The sequence below is a fragment of the Heterodontus francisci genome, chromosome 25 (assembly GCF_036365525.1).
Source record: "Heterodontus francisci isolate sHetFra1 chromosome 25, sHetFra1.hap1, whole genome shotgun sequence".
NCBI classification, from domain to species: domain Eukaryota; kingdom Metazoa; phylum Chordata; class Chondrichthyes; order Heterodontiformes; family Heterodontidae; genus Heterodontus; species Heterodontus francisci.
Window position 1 is genome coordinate 62,937,062 of NC_090395.1, and position 15,350 is coordinate 62,952,411.

Sequence of the window (15,350 nt, forward strand, 5' to 3'; positions counted from 1 at the left end):
AACAGTAGGTCAAAAACCGCCTGACCCTCTCAAATCTTGCCTTGTCACTTTTCTGTAAACATCTCCCCTTAGTCCAAGGTTTTTTGTGTTTGTTTATCTTAAATCACATGATTTTCAGCAAAAGGTTGACCCGCAGTGAACTTAAAAAAAAAAAAGAGTCCAGTAACTCTGGACATAGGGTACAGAGGGACATAGATAGGCTGCAGAGCTGGGCCGAGAGATGGCAAATGGAGTTTAATGCGGAAAAGTGTGAGGTGATTCACTTTGGAAGGAGTAACAGGAATGCAGAGTACTGGGCTAATGGGAAGATTCTTGGTAGTGTAGATGAGCAGAGAGATCTTGGTGTCCAGGTACATAAATCCCTGAAAGTTGCTACCCAGGTTAATAGGGCTGTTCAGAAGGCATATGGTGTGTTCGCTTTTATTAGTAGGGGGAACGCGTTTCGGAGCCATGAGGTCATGCTGCAGCTGTACAAAACTCTGGTGAGGCCGCACCTGGAGTATTGCGTGCAGTTCTGGTCACCGCATTATAGGAAGGATGTGGAAGCTTTGGAAAGGGTGCAGAGGAGATTTACTAGGATGTTGCCTGGTATGGAGGGAAGGTCTTACGAGGAAAGGCTGAGGGACTTGAGGTTGTTTTCGTTGGAGAGAAGGAGGAGGAGAGGTGGCTTAATAGAGACATATAAGATAATCAGAGGGTTAGATAGGGTGGATAGTGAGAGTCTTTTTCCTCGGATGGTGATGGCAAACACGAGGGGACATAGCTTTAAGTTGAGGGGTGATAGATATAGGACAGATGTCAGAGGTAGTTTCTTTACTCAGAGAGTAGTAGGGGCGTGGAACGCCCTGCCTGCAACAGTAGTAGACTCGCCAACTTTAAGGGCATTTAAGTGGTCATTGGATAGACATATGGATGAAAATGGAATAGTGTAGGTCAGATGGTTTCACAGGTCGGCGCAACATCGAGGGCCGAAGGGCCTGTACTGCGCTGTAATATTCTAATTCTTTTTAACTATGAAATCTTAAGCCTCCAAAAAATGATTCCATTTCCACAATTTAAATATAAGTCATAGAGAGATACAGCACTGAAACAGGCCCTTTGGCCGACCGAGTCTGTGCTGACCATCAACCACCCATTTATAGTAATCCTCAAAAATTGGAAGCACTGTCATAACACGTCCATCCTTGGAGGAATGAAATGCCATTTTCAAATGCATTTCTTTACAAAATATAGAAAAAACAAGATGAAAAATTTTAAAACACATTTACATATTCATTCTCATTCACTCTTTATCCGCAGTTAATACATTTCTGCTTGTATCATCTTTGCACTCAGTAATTCGAAGTTAAATCCTAGACAAAGCATCCTCAATCACATTTTTTTTTCCTTCAATGTGCATAATCTTTAAGTGATAAAGTTACAATAGTAAACTCCATTGGTATAGTCTGGCATTCTGGTTTTTGAGTTGTTCCACAAAGGCTAGGGGGTTATGATCAGTATATACCAGTGTTTCTGTGCAGTCGTGGTGAATGTAGACCTCAAAATGCTTAAGAGCTAGTAATAAACCCAGGGTTTATTTTTCCACTGTTGAATATCATTTTTGGTGTCGATTTATCTGTTTGGAAAAGTATCCCACTGGCCTTTCTATGCCGATTCATCGTCTTGTAACAGGACTGCACAGACCCCCAGGTCACTAGCATGAATTGCTACCTTGAAGGGCTTAGTGAAATTTGGAGCAGTCGACACTGGCTGCACATGAAGGAAAAACTCCTGGAACCTTTTCCTATAACCGTTCTGTCTTTTTAACTTCACTGAGTTTTTCTGTGATTACTGGAGAAGCTACTACCTTCACTCCGGCCAAATCATTCCCCTGGAGTAGGTCAACTCCATCTCTTGGCAAATTATGGACAACTCCTACAGTTACCGTTCCAGACATTAGGTCACACTCCAGGTGCGCCTGATACAAAGGTATGGGTATATACTCCCTGCCAATTCCATTCACTAAAACCTTGAATTCAATGCACTGTCTGGAACGTTTATGCCTTTGCCCAGCAAAGGAGTTTGGGTGGCTCCTATATCCCTAAATATAACCTATAGATTTACTTGCCTCACTTGAGGGATAAGGAGTTACTTTTCCTTTTCACAAGAATTCCTTACAACTCTCTTGTTCACATCCCCTGCACGCATAGCAGTTTTTGTACATGACCTTACAGCTGGAGTCACAGCTACAGTCTGATCTATAGTACTCTCGGCCAGGGCCCCTTTTTCTACATTGGCTTTGTGTACCACAGTAAGTCCCATGGGTTTACCCCGCAACTTGCAGCATTCTGCACAAAGGTGTCCCACCTTGTGACAATGATAACACGTAGGCTTGTAGATCTCACTGCCACCCTCAGCATCTTCCTTTCTGGTCTGAGGAGGACATCCTGGGGTGTTCCCAGCTGTCCCTTCTTGTCCCCAGCTACTTGCCTTCCTTTCACCCTCCCGCCTTCCTTTCACCCTCCCACCATCTATCCTTCTCGGATTTGTTGGGGTGACGGACAAAGGGTTTGGGCTTGTAAACAAGCTCGTAATCATCAGTTTCCGCTACCTGTCTGTCTGTTGAAACCTTCTGGTTCTCTACATGGGTTCTTACTAACGGAGGGTGTAAATTTTTAAATTCTTCCAGGAGAATTAATTCCCTGAGGTTCTCGTACGTGGCCTCTACCTTTAGTACCTGCATCCAACGATCAAAATTAATTTGCTTTACCCTCTCAAATTCCATACAAGTCTGCCCAGGCAATCTCCGGAGGTTCCAAAATTTCTGCTGGTGAGCTTCGGGGACCAACTCCTATGCAGCGAGAAGAGCCTTTTTTACCTTCTCGTAATCTGCAGAAGCCTCCTCGGAAAGCATGGCATAAACTTCATGAGTTCTGCCCATCAACTTGCTTTGCAAAGTTCCCTCAGAGCAAAGCCTTGACCAATCAGTCAAGCTGCCTGGTTTAAATTTCAAACAAAGCTTGGCAGTTAACTGTCAGTCACCATAAACTGCTGCATTCTCCATGGCAACGCCTCTACCAATCTGAGTCCACTTGCCAACCAATCAGCACTCTCTTCTCATACAGTATAAAGTTGTTACTTGCCCTTATTCTTGCGAATTGTCCTGATAAGTGCAAGACGAAAAGCTTCGGCAACAATTCTCTATTTTCAGCAATACTTAAATATATGTCCTCAAAAATTTAACAAAGAATTGAAGCACTGTCATATCAATGGTCTAGACTGCTGCTATGAAACCATTTTAAATGGATGGTGTTACCATGTTTGATTTCACAAGGTCTCTGTTCTTAAAACATCTGTGTAGTGCTGTGGATGAGCAAATTGCACGATGGATCGCCATATGTTCAGTGCTATTGGGGCATTGTCTGTGGAATGCAACTGGTCAGGATTATAAGTTATCATTGAGGCAGATTCGCTGTTTGAGCATCAACTTTTGCAGTGAAAGTTTGTAAATTTATATATTTTTGAAATGTCAGACGTGTTTTCCCTTTCTCTGCTCTCCTGAACTGGTTGATTAGTGTTAGGGGTTGGTGGCCATTGTTACCTCATCCACACGTGATCCCAGAGTGTTTGTAGACTATTTAACTATGGAGGGTGTCCCAGCTGACCCTGAACAAATGCTTACCTGAACCACACTTGCATTTTTCAATGTGGAACACTGGATTGCTATCTTGAACTTTGGCTGGTTCCTACCCAGTCCTCTCCGCAAGCCTTCCCTCATGTCTCTCCCGCAGGACCCCTAGAGGCTTTGAGATCAATTCTTACATCCCAGCAAACTCGACGCAAGCTGGAGACTAAACTGGGAGCTGCCTGGTCCGTATCCCTCTCAAGTGGTGCATTTCCCCTGGGAGATATGTACCGGATATATCCAGATATTCAGTACCCTCCTCTGTGACATGCTTTGGAAATCCGATCACCATAGCAACAATGCCCTATTTAGAGCAGAATCTGGGTGATGGCTCTTGCAAATTAGGATAAAGAAGAGGTCACTGTTGGGCTGTCGAGAATAACGCGTTGCTGTGTTGCATAAAAAGTATCAACCCTCTAATTCGAGTGGGAAGTTTGCATGCATTGTACCTCCCTTCAATACAGGAAGCAGCACATATATACTCATCCCACTATCCTGGATATGTATAAGTTGCACTGAACTGTTCTGAAGCTGATTTTTTTTTAAACATGTCCTTAATCTGGTTGCTTTTATTGCATTTCCCTTTGTGATTTTTTTCACCAAGTTGTTGGGGGGTGGTGATGAGTGTTGATTTGGAAAGAAATAAGAAATAGCCAAGCTGTTAGCTGGATAGGCTGTTCAGAGTCTAGTTTCCTGCCTCTCCTTTGATCCTGGTAATTGGAACCAATTATAGTGCGACTGGCCCCAAAGGCCCTTGTTCTGCTATTCATTCTGCAGCAAAAAGACTGGGATGAGTTTACTACAGTGTATTATTCTCGCTCTTTGATCTTGCTTTCTGTCAAGCACTCAATACCACTGCTCTGCAGTAGTGTTACCTGCACTCCAGCTGGCTTTATGTTTTTCCCAAGAGTAGTTGTTCTCTTCGGTTTTCAACTGCTTTCCTCCTCGACAGCTGTTGGAAGATAATAAAAGCTGCTCTTTGAGGGATGTGCCTCAGCATTGTGGATTGGAAATGCTGGAGTGAGTGGTGTATAATAGATGGCAATAGGTGAAAGGAATCCGACTACTTCTAAAGTTACTACAACCACATAAATACAGACAAAACCAATAGCTTAGGTATTTGTACGGTACCTTATGGGGCAGTCTGGTTGAAAGAGAACAGATGGGAGGCTGCATTCATCTCTCGTGCAGTGCGGTATCTGACGGAAAATATCAAGATGATTAACTAGTATGGCTTTTTTTCTTTACAAAAGACGTATGAAAATTAAAACATATTACTGTAGCTGGACTTCAGTGTATGCTGTTGTACTGTCCCTGAATCCTTATTAAATATCTGGCAGGTGTGAATTAGTTCTGTTGAAAGTGTGCTTCATACTATGCATTTTGGCTTTTTTTAATAAGCATTTTAGTTATAAAGTGGTTTTTTTTAAGTAACCTTGTTTTAGTGGATATAATTGGTGAAGCTCTGGACTCTTAGCACTTCAACTCTGTTGTATAACAATTAGGATCGACAGATGCAGTCACCAATGTTTCCATTGGTGCAGGAGGTGAGAATTCTTAGTAATGACGTAGTGGAGCTACTATTTTAGTTCACCACTTCCTCTGCAATTTGAACCTCGAAGCATTTCTTTTAAATTCCTAGTAAGAATAGACTGCCCTCTTTTTTTTTTTTAATTTGTCACATTTGTGAGATAAAAGTACTGTAGACTTTTATCACTCTAAATTATAGCTAAGGCAGTGCAGTGCTCGAGTACGGCCCTAGTGCATCCTTGCAAGTTTCTGCAGGAAGTATTTTACTTTCTCTTTCCCATTTCCTTTTTAGACCACGCACCCCATCTGTCGAGTGATGGGGCTGGAAGGTTTTTTTCTAGGATGATTCGCCTTGCGATGTCGTTGCTTTTCTCTGAGAGGGTAGAGGAGGGGTCAGTACTTGGGCTCCCCTCAGGACTTCCCGACAGCCGCACAAAGACATTATGCTTTAGAGAATCGTGGTGATGCGTTTGCACCTTACCATTGCCTCATCCGCAGTGGAGTTGTAGTTATATTTTAAGGTGTGAAATTATATTGGTATCCATGTCTTGCCTGTAAGCTGCCTTGAAGGCTAAAAAGAGGAAACTCAGCAGATGCAATAGCAATTCAGAAAGATTGGAAAGTAGGTAATCCTAAATTTCATCATCTGCGCATGTCAGAAATGTTCTAAACTTTAAAATAAACTTGTTTTTGAGTTTTCTTTTCGTAAACCATCATAGAAAACTTAAATTGTGAATTGAGAATATTATATACGCAAAAGCTTCTGATGGTTTAGACAATTGGCGCCACTTCAGGTTACATTCTATAATGGAATGATCTGATTCGTTATTTAAAATGGTATATGGCACAAGTGAAAGTTAGGTCCCCTTGCTTGTAAGGAAAGTGATGTTTTACAGTTAACCGTTATAATCTGTGTGTTACATAAAACCAGTGTTATGCCAGAGATGATGTGCACTGCCTTGACAGGAGGTGTATTCCACATTCACAGCTTTTGTACCTAAACATCACAGATGCTAAACCCAGAAATGGGTGGCACTATGTGCTGGGGCACTTATAGCAGCTAAGCTTTAATCCTGCTATATCGCTTGGATGAAAATCTCATCTATCTATTGACTGTTGGGTTCTAGCGTGAAAATGAGTTTGGCCAGTCTCCGGCCAGCCTCCATCCAATCATGGCAGATCCATAGATATAGTTCCACAAATTGGCATTGTATTGGTAATCTCATTCATGAAGACCACACTGGTAGTGTGGGAAAAGAAAAAGGTGATCCTGGCAAGTTAGGAATCAAATGCTGAAGCTGGGAATGAAGCACAACATCAGCACACACAGTGGAAAGAGCTTTAATCTGAATTTGATACAGGTGCAATGCTGAGAACTTTCTGACTTTGCACTCCTGATTGAGCACCTTTCCCAGTGGAAGTAAAATACAGTTACTGTTCTCTGTTTTGTTAAGGCGTATTTATTTTATTTCGAGGTGTTTATAATCTGTTTGCACTGCAGTGCATTGTACTAATATGGAAGTATAGAGAGCTGTTCAGGCTGGAACAGGATGTTCCCTCCTGTGGTTTGAAATAATGTTTCTTGCACAGCAGAGTGACTCCTTCTCCCCAAGGAAGGAAGTAGCTGCTGGTAAACTAAGTCAACTGTAAGAGTTCAGCAGTGGAATTGTTCCATTGGATCCCACTGGCAGAGGGAATGTGTATTGTAATTAGAGAGACCCCACACAGTTTAGAGCAGTGGGTTATAAGGACCCCTTTCCGTAGATTTCTAAGGCAGAAAAATGTGCCAATCTTTCACAGAAGTGAGGTTCATGGCACAGTCTGCTCGTCCCACTGAGAAGCATTCCTCGCCCCCCTCAACCCCATCCCACTTTCCCTCAGGTGTGCAATTACTCCCGTCTACCTGACTATAAGGTAGGGAACGAAATTTCTGTGTGGTTGGTTGTAAATAACCTTGTTCAGTTGCACTAAGGAAAAAACACTTCGGATGCTTGCACTATCTGAATTCAGAATTTTTGGTGAAACCAAAACTGAAAATGCTGGAAGCACTCAGCAGGTCTGGCAGCATCTGTGGAGAGAAAAAGAGTGAACATTTCAGGTCTGACCTTTTATCAGAACTGACCTTGGAGAGACCATCTCCCGTTTCAGAAGCTCAAAGCAGAAATTGGGGAATGCGTTATGTAACATTTTCTGACTATCTTTTTGGTAAAATTATGCTGTTAAATTTCCAATATGAACTTCTAGTGAGTGAGATTCCTGTGAGGAGTGCAAAGTTAGGATATTATCACTTGGGTTCCACCTCACCTCAAACACAAATAAATTATCCAAAAATATCTAAAATGTTAAACCAACAAATGAGCAGGACCTATACAGCTAGACCTGCTCTGTAGATTTAGCTTTCTGTTGCCATGAGTATGCAGCTCAACTGGTGTATAAGGTTTGATGCTCAGATGTCCGAGCACTGTACAGTACCAATTGGGGATGAATTACATGTACAAATCTTTCACAGAGTGAGTTCAAGAGATTAAACCTGTTCAGTGACCACTGCAGCCACCTACTCTTGTTTAAAAGGTCACCTACTTTTGTTATGCATGTTCCTACAAAATGATGTGGTTCAAAATACTGCAGTGTGCTGAAACTGGGGAAATTTTGTTATTTTCACAGACTAATTCAGTAACCTTTGCTGGGAATGTGTTTCTACAGTTGGTAAATGCACTGCTTTTGAGAAATCATAACACTCAGTAAGACATTGAGTAGCTTTCTTGCAAGCTGCTGTTGAGTATATGTGGGAAACTGTTGGGGAAACCTGTGGTTGGGTGTCTCACTCACTTCGAATCAGAGCAAAAGCTGATACTTGGAACAATTCTTAATGTATATAATAGGCTATTTGAATCTAATTGAATGCCATTCCCAGGGAATGGAATGGGGAGGTGGGTTGGAGGGAGAACGATAGCAGCAACTACTTGTCGTAGTGACTTTAATGTAGGAAAATGTCCCAAGGCACTTCATAGGAGTGTAATACAAGTAAAGCTGACAGCCAAAGGAGGAGATATTGGGAGGGATGATAAAATGCTTGACTGAAGAGGAAGCTTGTAAGGGGCATCTTAAAGGGAGGGGCAAAATGTTTAGGTAGGAAATTCCTGAGCTAGAGCCGAGAAGGCCCTGAGGGCAAGGCTGCCAATGGGTGGGTGGGGGGGAGGGACTGGAGGGTACGTATAAGAGTTGGAGGAACATAGAGTTCTTGGAAGGTTGTTGGGTTGGAGGAGGTGAGTGATGCCATGGAGGATTTGAAAATAAGGATAAGAATTTTAAATTTGAAGTGTTAGTGAGCCAATACCCTGTGTAGGTCAGTTAACACAGGGGGGTTCGGTGAATGTGGGGAGAAAGAGCAATGGATGGCAGCAGATGGCCATGGGTAGACATGGACAGTGAGGAGCTCCCTTAGGGAGCTGACTGCCCAGGAGCCATCTTGGGTAGATCCTCCCTTCTGCACTTTAAATTAATAGTTTAAACAGCCTCTGTCTGCTGTTATAAACCCTATCCCCGACCTTACCTTGTGAGCTCTGGTAAAGATCTGGAGAAGACCTGGATGTGGTTTTTCTCTCACATCTGGCTTCGCTGGACAGCAAGGTTATGTTTCTGTGCTGGACTACATTGGAAAAATGTTAGACTCTGCTTCCATCTCGAATCTGCCTTTTTCTGTTTTTCCCATCCTTGAGCTGTGGGAAAAGAACTGGAAAAATGTGCATCTAGAAACCCTTTGAAATTTAGCTTCAAATTTCTGGACTGACCTCAACATCAAGAAGACGCTTTTGCTCTGGACTACACTGGTTATAATGCAAGACCCAACTTTGTCTCTGAATTGCTGCTCTGTTGTGATATCTAAAATAACACTGATTAGTTTACTGCCCTTCCCCTACCACTGCTGTGATTGAGACTTCAGTCTCCTGCTGAGCCTGTGACTGGCCACTGGTTATACTGGTTTTTGTCCTTCAGCCTCATCCTGCCAGCTCCATGAGGGATCCTGGGGAGCTCTTGGAGCAGGCTTTCAACTCACCCTTCAAGAATACCCTGATGCAGATCCACATGGCCTGCATCCAGGCGCCCCAGCTGGACATGCTGGCCATGTGTATGTATTAGCCCCCAGTTTGTGTAGCGGAGCCTGGTCTCCAATCGTCTCAGCCATCCCTGTCATTGGACAAAAACCTTGCTTCGCTCGGACTGTGTGGTAGTCGGTATGCAACAGCCACCCCACGGTTAAAAGAATCAATGCACAGGCATCTTCCACCCCCTCGAAATTAACTTTGGGACCTGGGGTATTAAGATTGGACTATTCAGTCACCTAAGGACCCACAACCCTGGAGTGGAAGAAAGTCATCCTTGTTCCCAAGGGACTGTCAAAGATGATGATGATTGGTGAATGGGACTAGGTGTGTGTTAGGATACGGACAGCAGTTTTGGATAAGCTAAAGTTTTTTCAAGAGTGGAAGATGGGAGACTGGTCAGAGCATTGGAGTAGTCTTGTTTGGAGGTAACAAAAACCTAGATGAGGGTCTCAACAGCTGAGGGGCTGAAAACACAAATAGGAGCAGGAGTAGACCATATGGCCCATTGAGCCTGTTCCGCCATTCAAAACGATCATGGCTGCTCAGAGGATTCAACTCCACTTTCCCGCCCACTTGCCATATCCCTTGATTCCCTGAGAGACCAAAAATCTATTTTTCCCAGCCTTAAATGTATTCAACAATGGAGCATCCACAACCCTCTGGGAGAGAGAATTCCAAAGGTCTTTAAGGAGAGGATATGTGGCTGGCTCAGCTCATATCGGGGTCATATAGGACACTGAGGTCACACAGTATCTGGTTCAGCCAAAGAGAGAAATTCCTGGTGGGGAGGGAGCAGTGGTGAAATTGGTGGTTTGGATTTGGAGTTTGTGGCAGAGGACAAACACTTCGTTCTTCCCAATGTTTAATTGGTGGAAATTGCAGCTCTTCCAGGACTAGATGTCAGGCAAGCAATTAACCAACCTGGAGGTAATGGAGGGGTCTAAAGAGCTGGGTGTTGTCATGTACACTGACATCAGGTCTTCGGGTGATGTTTCTGAGGCACTGCATTTAGATGAGAAGTAAGAGGGAGCTAAGAATAGATCCTTGGAGTGCACCAGAGATAACAGTGCGGGGGGAAGAGAATGTAATCTGTTGCAGGAATAGAATCTTGGAATGGCTACAGCATAGAAGGAGGCCACTTGGTCTATCATGTCTGTGCCAGCTCTTTGCAAGAGCAACTCACTCAGTCTCACTCGCCTGCCTTTTCCTTGGAGCCCTGTGAATTTTTTTTCCCTTCCGATAATTATCCAATTCTCTTTTGAAAGCCACGATTGAATTTGCCTCCACCACACACTCAGGCAGTGCATTCCAGATTCTAGCCAATCGCTGCATAGAAAAATGTTTTTCCTCATGTCGCCATTGCCTCTTTTGCCAGTCACCTTAAATCAATGCCCTCTGGTTCGCAACCCTTCCGCCAATGGGAACAGTTTCTCTCTTGCTACTCTGTCTAGACCCCTATTGATTTTGAACACTTCCATCAAATCTCCGCTCAACCTACTCTCTTGAGGAAAACGGCCCCAGCTTCTCCAGTCTATCCCTGTACCTGAAGTTCCTCATTGCTGGAACCATTCTCATAAATCTTTCTGCTCCCTCTCTAATGCCTTCACATCTTTTCTGAAGTATGGTGCCCAGAATTGGACACAATACTCCAGTGTTTTATAAAAGTTCACCATAACTATCTTGCTTTTGTACTCCATGCCCCTATTTATAAAGCCCAGGATCCCATAAGCTTTATTAACTGCTTTCTCTGACTCTGATTGTGAAGGTCACGGGGGGGGGAAGATGCATTGGACGAAGATGGTGTGGTTAACCATGTCAAAGGCTGAAGATGGGAAGTCACTTGTGACTTGGCTTAGGGTCATTTCAGTGCTGTGGCAGGGGCAAAAACCTAATTGGGGAGGTTTAAACCTGGAGTTCTGGGGAAAATGGGCATGGATTTGGGAGGCACCAACATATTGGGAGAGGTTAGAAACATAGAAAATAGGAGCAGGAGTAGGCCATTCAGCCCTTCGAGCCTGCTCCGCCATTTATTATGATCATGGCGGATCATCCAACTCAGTAACCTGTTCCTGCTTTCGCCCCATATCTTTGATCCCTTTAGACCCAAGAGCTATATCGAACTCCTTTTTGAAAACATACAATGTTTTGGCCTCAACTGCTTTCTGTGGTAGCAAATTCCACAGGCTCACCACTCTGGGTGAAGAAATTTCTCCTCATCTCAGTCCTGAAAGGTTTACCCTGTATCCTTAGACTTTGGCCCCTGGTTCTGGACTCCCCCACCATCGGGAACATCCTTCCTGCATCTACCCTGTCAAGTCCTGTATAGAATTTTATAGGTTTCTATGAGATCCCCCCTCACTCTTCTGAACTCCAGAAAATATAAGCCCAACTGCCTCAATCTCTCCTCATACATCAGACCTGCCATCCCAGGAATCAGTCTGGTAAACCTCCCTCTATACCAAGAACATTCTTCCTCAGATAAGGATACCAAAACTACACACAATATTCCAGGTGTGGTCTCACCAAGGCCCTGTATAATCGCAGCAAGACATCCCTGCCCCTGTACTCGAATCCTCTCCCTATGAAGGCCAACATACCATTTGCCTTTTTTACAGCCTGTTGCACCTGCATGCTTACCTTCAGTGACTGGTCTCTCTGCATATTCCTCTCTCTGTTTATAGCCGTTCAGGTAACAGTCTGCCTTCCTGTTTTTGCTACCAAAGTGTATAACCTCACATTTATCCACATTATACTGCATCTGCCATGCATTAGCCCACTCACTCAACTTGTCCAAATCACCCTGAAGCCTCTTTGCATCCTCCTCATAACTCACCCTCCCACCCAGTTTTGTGTCATTTGGAAATATTACATTTGGTTCCCTCATCTAAATCATTAATGTATATTGTCAATAGCTGGGGTCCTAGCACTGATCCCTGCGGTACCCCACTAGTCACTGCCTGCCATTCGGAAAAAGACCCACTTATCCCTACCCTTTGTTTCCTGTCTGCCAACCAATTTTCTATCCATCGCAATACACTACTCCCAATCCCATGCACTTTAATTTTACATGGAGTGGTGGTTTGCAAGACAGAAGGGTCCGCTGTGAGATTATTGATGACTGGGGTGAAGACAGATTTGAAAGAAAGGGAAAACAGTTTACAATACCAGCTGGCATAAGGCGAGATGTTTGGTTAGCGGTCGGGGTCAGTAAAATAATAGAATGAGAAGGTGGAAACAGGATTTGAAGTTTAATAATCAAGGATGACTAAAGTAAAGAATTGGGTACCACTACAGATTTGAGACATCGCATTTTACATTTTGACCCATTTTAGTCCATGCAAAGAGCAGTGGCCTCTGAAGTTCACTCGGTCAGCAAGGGGGTGGTCAAAGCAAGTTGTTGGTGCATCCAAGTGAATGAACCCAGCCCCCCATCCCCAGTTAAGAGGGGAGGTGATTTGCTCACGTGTGCATATAAGGGAAATTTTAATCACAACCCAGTGCGCATGATGGGCGGGAGCAGGTTGAATTTAAATTGTGTATTTAATCACCAACCCTGTGTACAGTATGGTGTTATGTCAAAGACTCTGCAATGAAGTGGCTAGATAGTGACCTGTGCTTGTGTTCAGTTCTCATTCTATGCCATGTCATCATAGTCATAGAGTTATACAGCACAGAAACAGGCCCTTCGGCCCATCGTGTCTGTGCTGGCCATCGAGCATCTATCTATTCTAATCCCATTTTTCAGCACTTGGCCCGTAGCCTTGTATGCTATGGCATTTCAAGTGCTCATCTAAATACTCCTTAAATGTTGTGAGGGGTCCTGCCTCTACCACTTGTTCAGGCAGTGTTCCAGATTCCAACCACCCTCTGGGTGAAAAAAGTTTTCCTCAAATCCCCTCTAAACCTTCTGCCCCTTACCTTAAATCTATACCCCCTGGTTATTGACACCTCTGCTAAGGAAAAAAAGTTTCTTCCTATCTATGCCCCTCATAATTTTGCATACCTCAAACAGGTTCCCCCCTCAGACTTCTCTGCTCTAACGAAAACAACCCCAGCCTGTGCTTCACCTCTTTTCCCTCTGTCCCTTAAGATCATAACAAATAGGAGCAGGACAAGGCCATTCAGCCCCTTGAGCCTGCTCTGCCATTGAATAAGATGATGGCTGATCTAATTGTGGCCTTACCTCCACTTTCCTGCCTGTGCCATCCGCGGCCCCCCCCCCCCCCAATAACCATCGTCTCCCTTGTAGATCAAAAGTCTGTCTAACTCAGCCTTGAGTATATTCAATGACCCAGCCTCCACTGCTCTCTGCGGTAGAGAATTCCAAAGCGTAACACCCTCTGAGAGAAGAAATCCCTCCTCATCTCTGTCTTAAATGGACGACCCCTTATTTTGAAACTCTGCCCCCTCATTCTAGATTCCCCCACAAGAGGAGACATCCTCTCAGCATCTACCCTGTCAAACCCCCTTAGAATCTTTTATGGTTTCAATAAGATCACCTCTCATTCATCTACAAGGACACCCAGATCCTTCTGTACCACAGCATTCTGCAGTCACTCTCAATGTGAAGCATACAAAAGCAGAATAATATTTGGCTTTTCTATTCTTCCCACCAAAGTGGACAACCTCGCATTTTCCCACACTTGTACTCAATCTGCCAAATTTCTGCTCCTTAACTCCCCCCTTCTCCCAGCAGAGAATGCAGCAGCATTATTAGCGTCACATCTGAAAAGTGAATTGCCTGATCTGTTAAGTGTGTGCAGTAACTACACACTAAGTATTCCCGATTAGTGTCTAATTTTAAACTTGAGGGTTGTGACCAAGTCAGAGCTGTTGGGATTTTGCAGAGTTAGGGTTGATCGGGTCCTGAATTTTTTTCTGTGTGCTGATTTGTTTTAAGGTCTGTGTAAGGTAGGTAATCGAAACTAATTGCACATGTGGCTAAATTTTACAGAAGAGTATCAATTGCGCCACTGGGCCTAAAAGTGGGAGCCAATCCTGCTCCGGCCGGCAGCATTTTGCCACTGGGGGCCAATTAATGGGCTGCCGTCCAAGAGAGGATGGCCGCCCACCCCTAGACCTGCACAGTCGGAGGGTGGCAGCTCAGCAGCTTGGCAATGCCACTGCTCGCAGTGCCAGTGCTGAGGCTACATCACAAAGGAGAAGGCGCCTTTAATGCTGAGGCACCCTGGAGACAAGTGAGTCATTTTGAGGAAGGCAGGGCCAGGCAGGTGTGCCTCAGTGATCGGGGGTTGGGGGGGGGAGGTGGCTAGTCCAGCGGTGGTATCTTGGGAACGGGGCAGCCATTGACTGGGGGAGGGGTTGGGGGGTGTGGGCACCCCCTCCATTGGTCATGGAGTGCTCATCAAGGAGGCCCCTCCCCCAAACAGGAAACCGCTTCCCCAAACAGGAAACCCACCGGGAGGCCACTAAAGTTTACCTGGCGGTCTCCCCACACAGCAGCAGTCACTCTCAATGCTGGTAAAGTGCCGGCAGGGGCAGGAGGTGGCCCTTAATTGGGCCGCCGCAGCACTGAGGTTCCCACCACTGGCAATATGCTATGGTGGCTGGAAGATGTTGGGTTCCCCTCCCAGCACCTTCCCCCGCCATATTGCCAGCCTGTCTCCAAAGGGCTGGGAAAATTCAGCCCATAATACCTCACAGATAAAATCTAAATTGATTTGTGAGTAGAAATGTACTGGTTAAACTTTAAATTGATTTCAGGAACTCTATTTTTGTTGGGGCTGGGCAACATACTTGCAGGTTACCCATACTGCGCTTGCATCACATGAGTAATGTCTGTTGTATCTATCACATTGATGGCTTAATGCCGAGAAAGAAAAAGTAGTCTGGCATTTATGTAGCACCTTTCACAACTTCCGGATGTCCTAAAGAGTTTTACAGCCAATGAAGTACTTTTGAATGTAGGAAACATAACAATCAGTTTGCACACTGCACGCTCCCACAAATGGCAATGTGATAATGACCAGATAATCTGTTTATGATAGTTGAATCATCAATATTGACCAGGACCAGCACAGGATGGTCTA

At 44.4% G+C, this 15,350-nt stretch overlaps 1 protein-coding gene across 1 annotated transcript in view; it reads left to right on the plus strand.

Moving 5' to 3' along the window:
• The window catches only part of LOC137383925 (G1/S-specific cyclin-D2-like), a 47,102-nt gene that overhangs the window by 20,950 nt on the left and 10,802 nt on the right, over positions 1-15,350 (plus strand). The gene's annotated exons all lie outside the window — the stretch shown is intronic.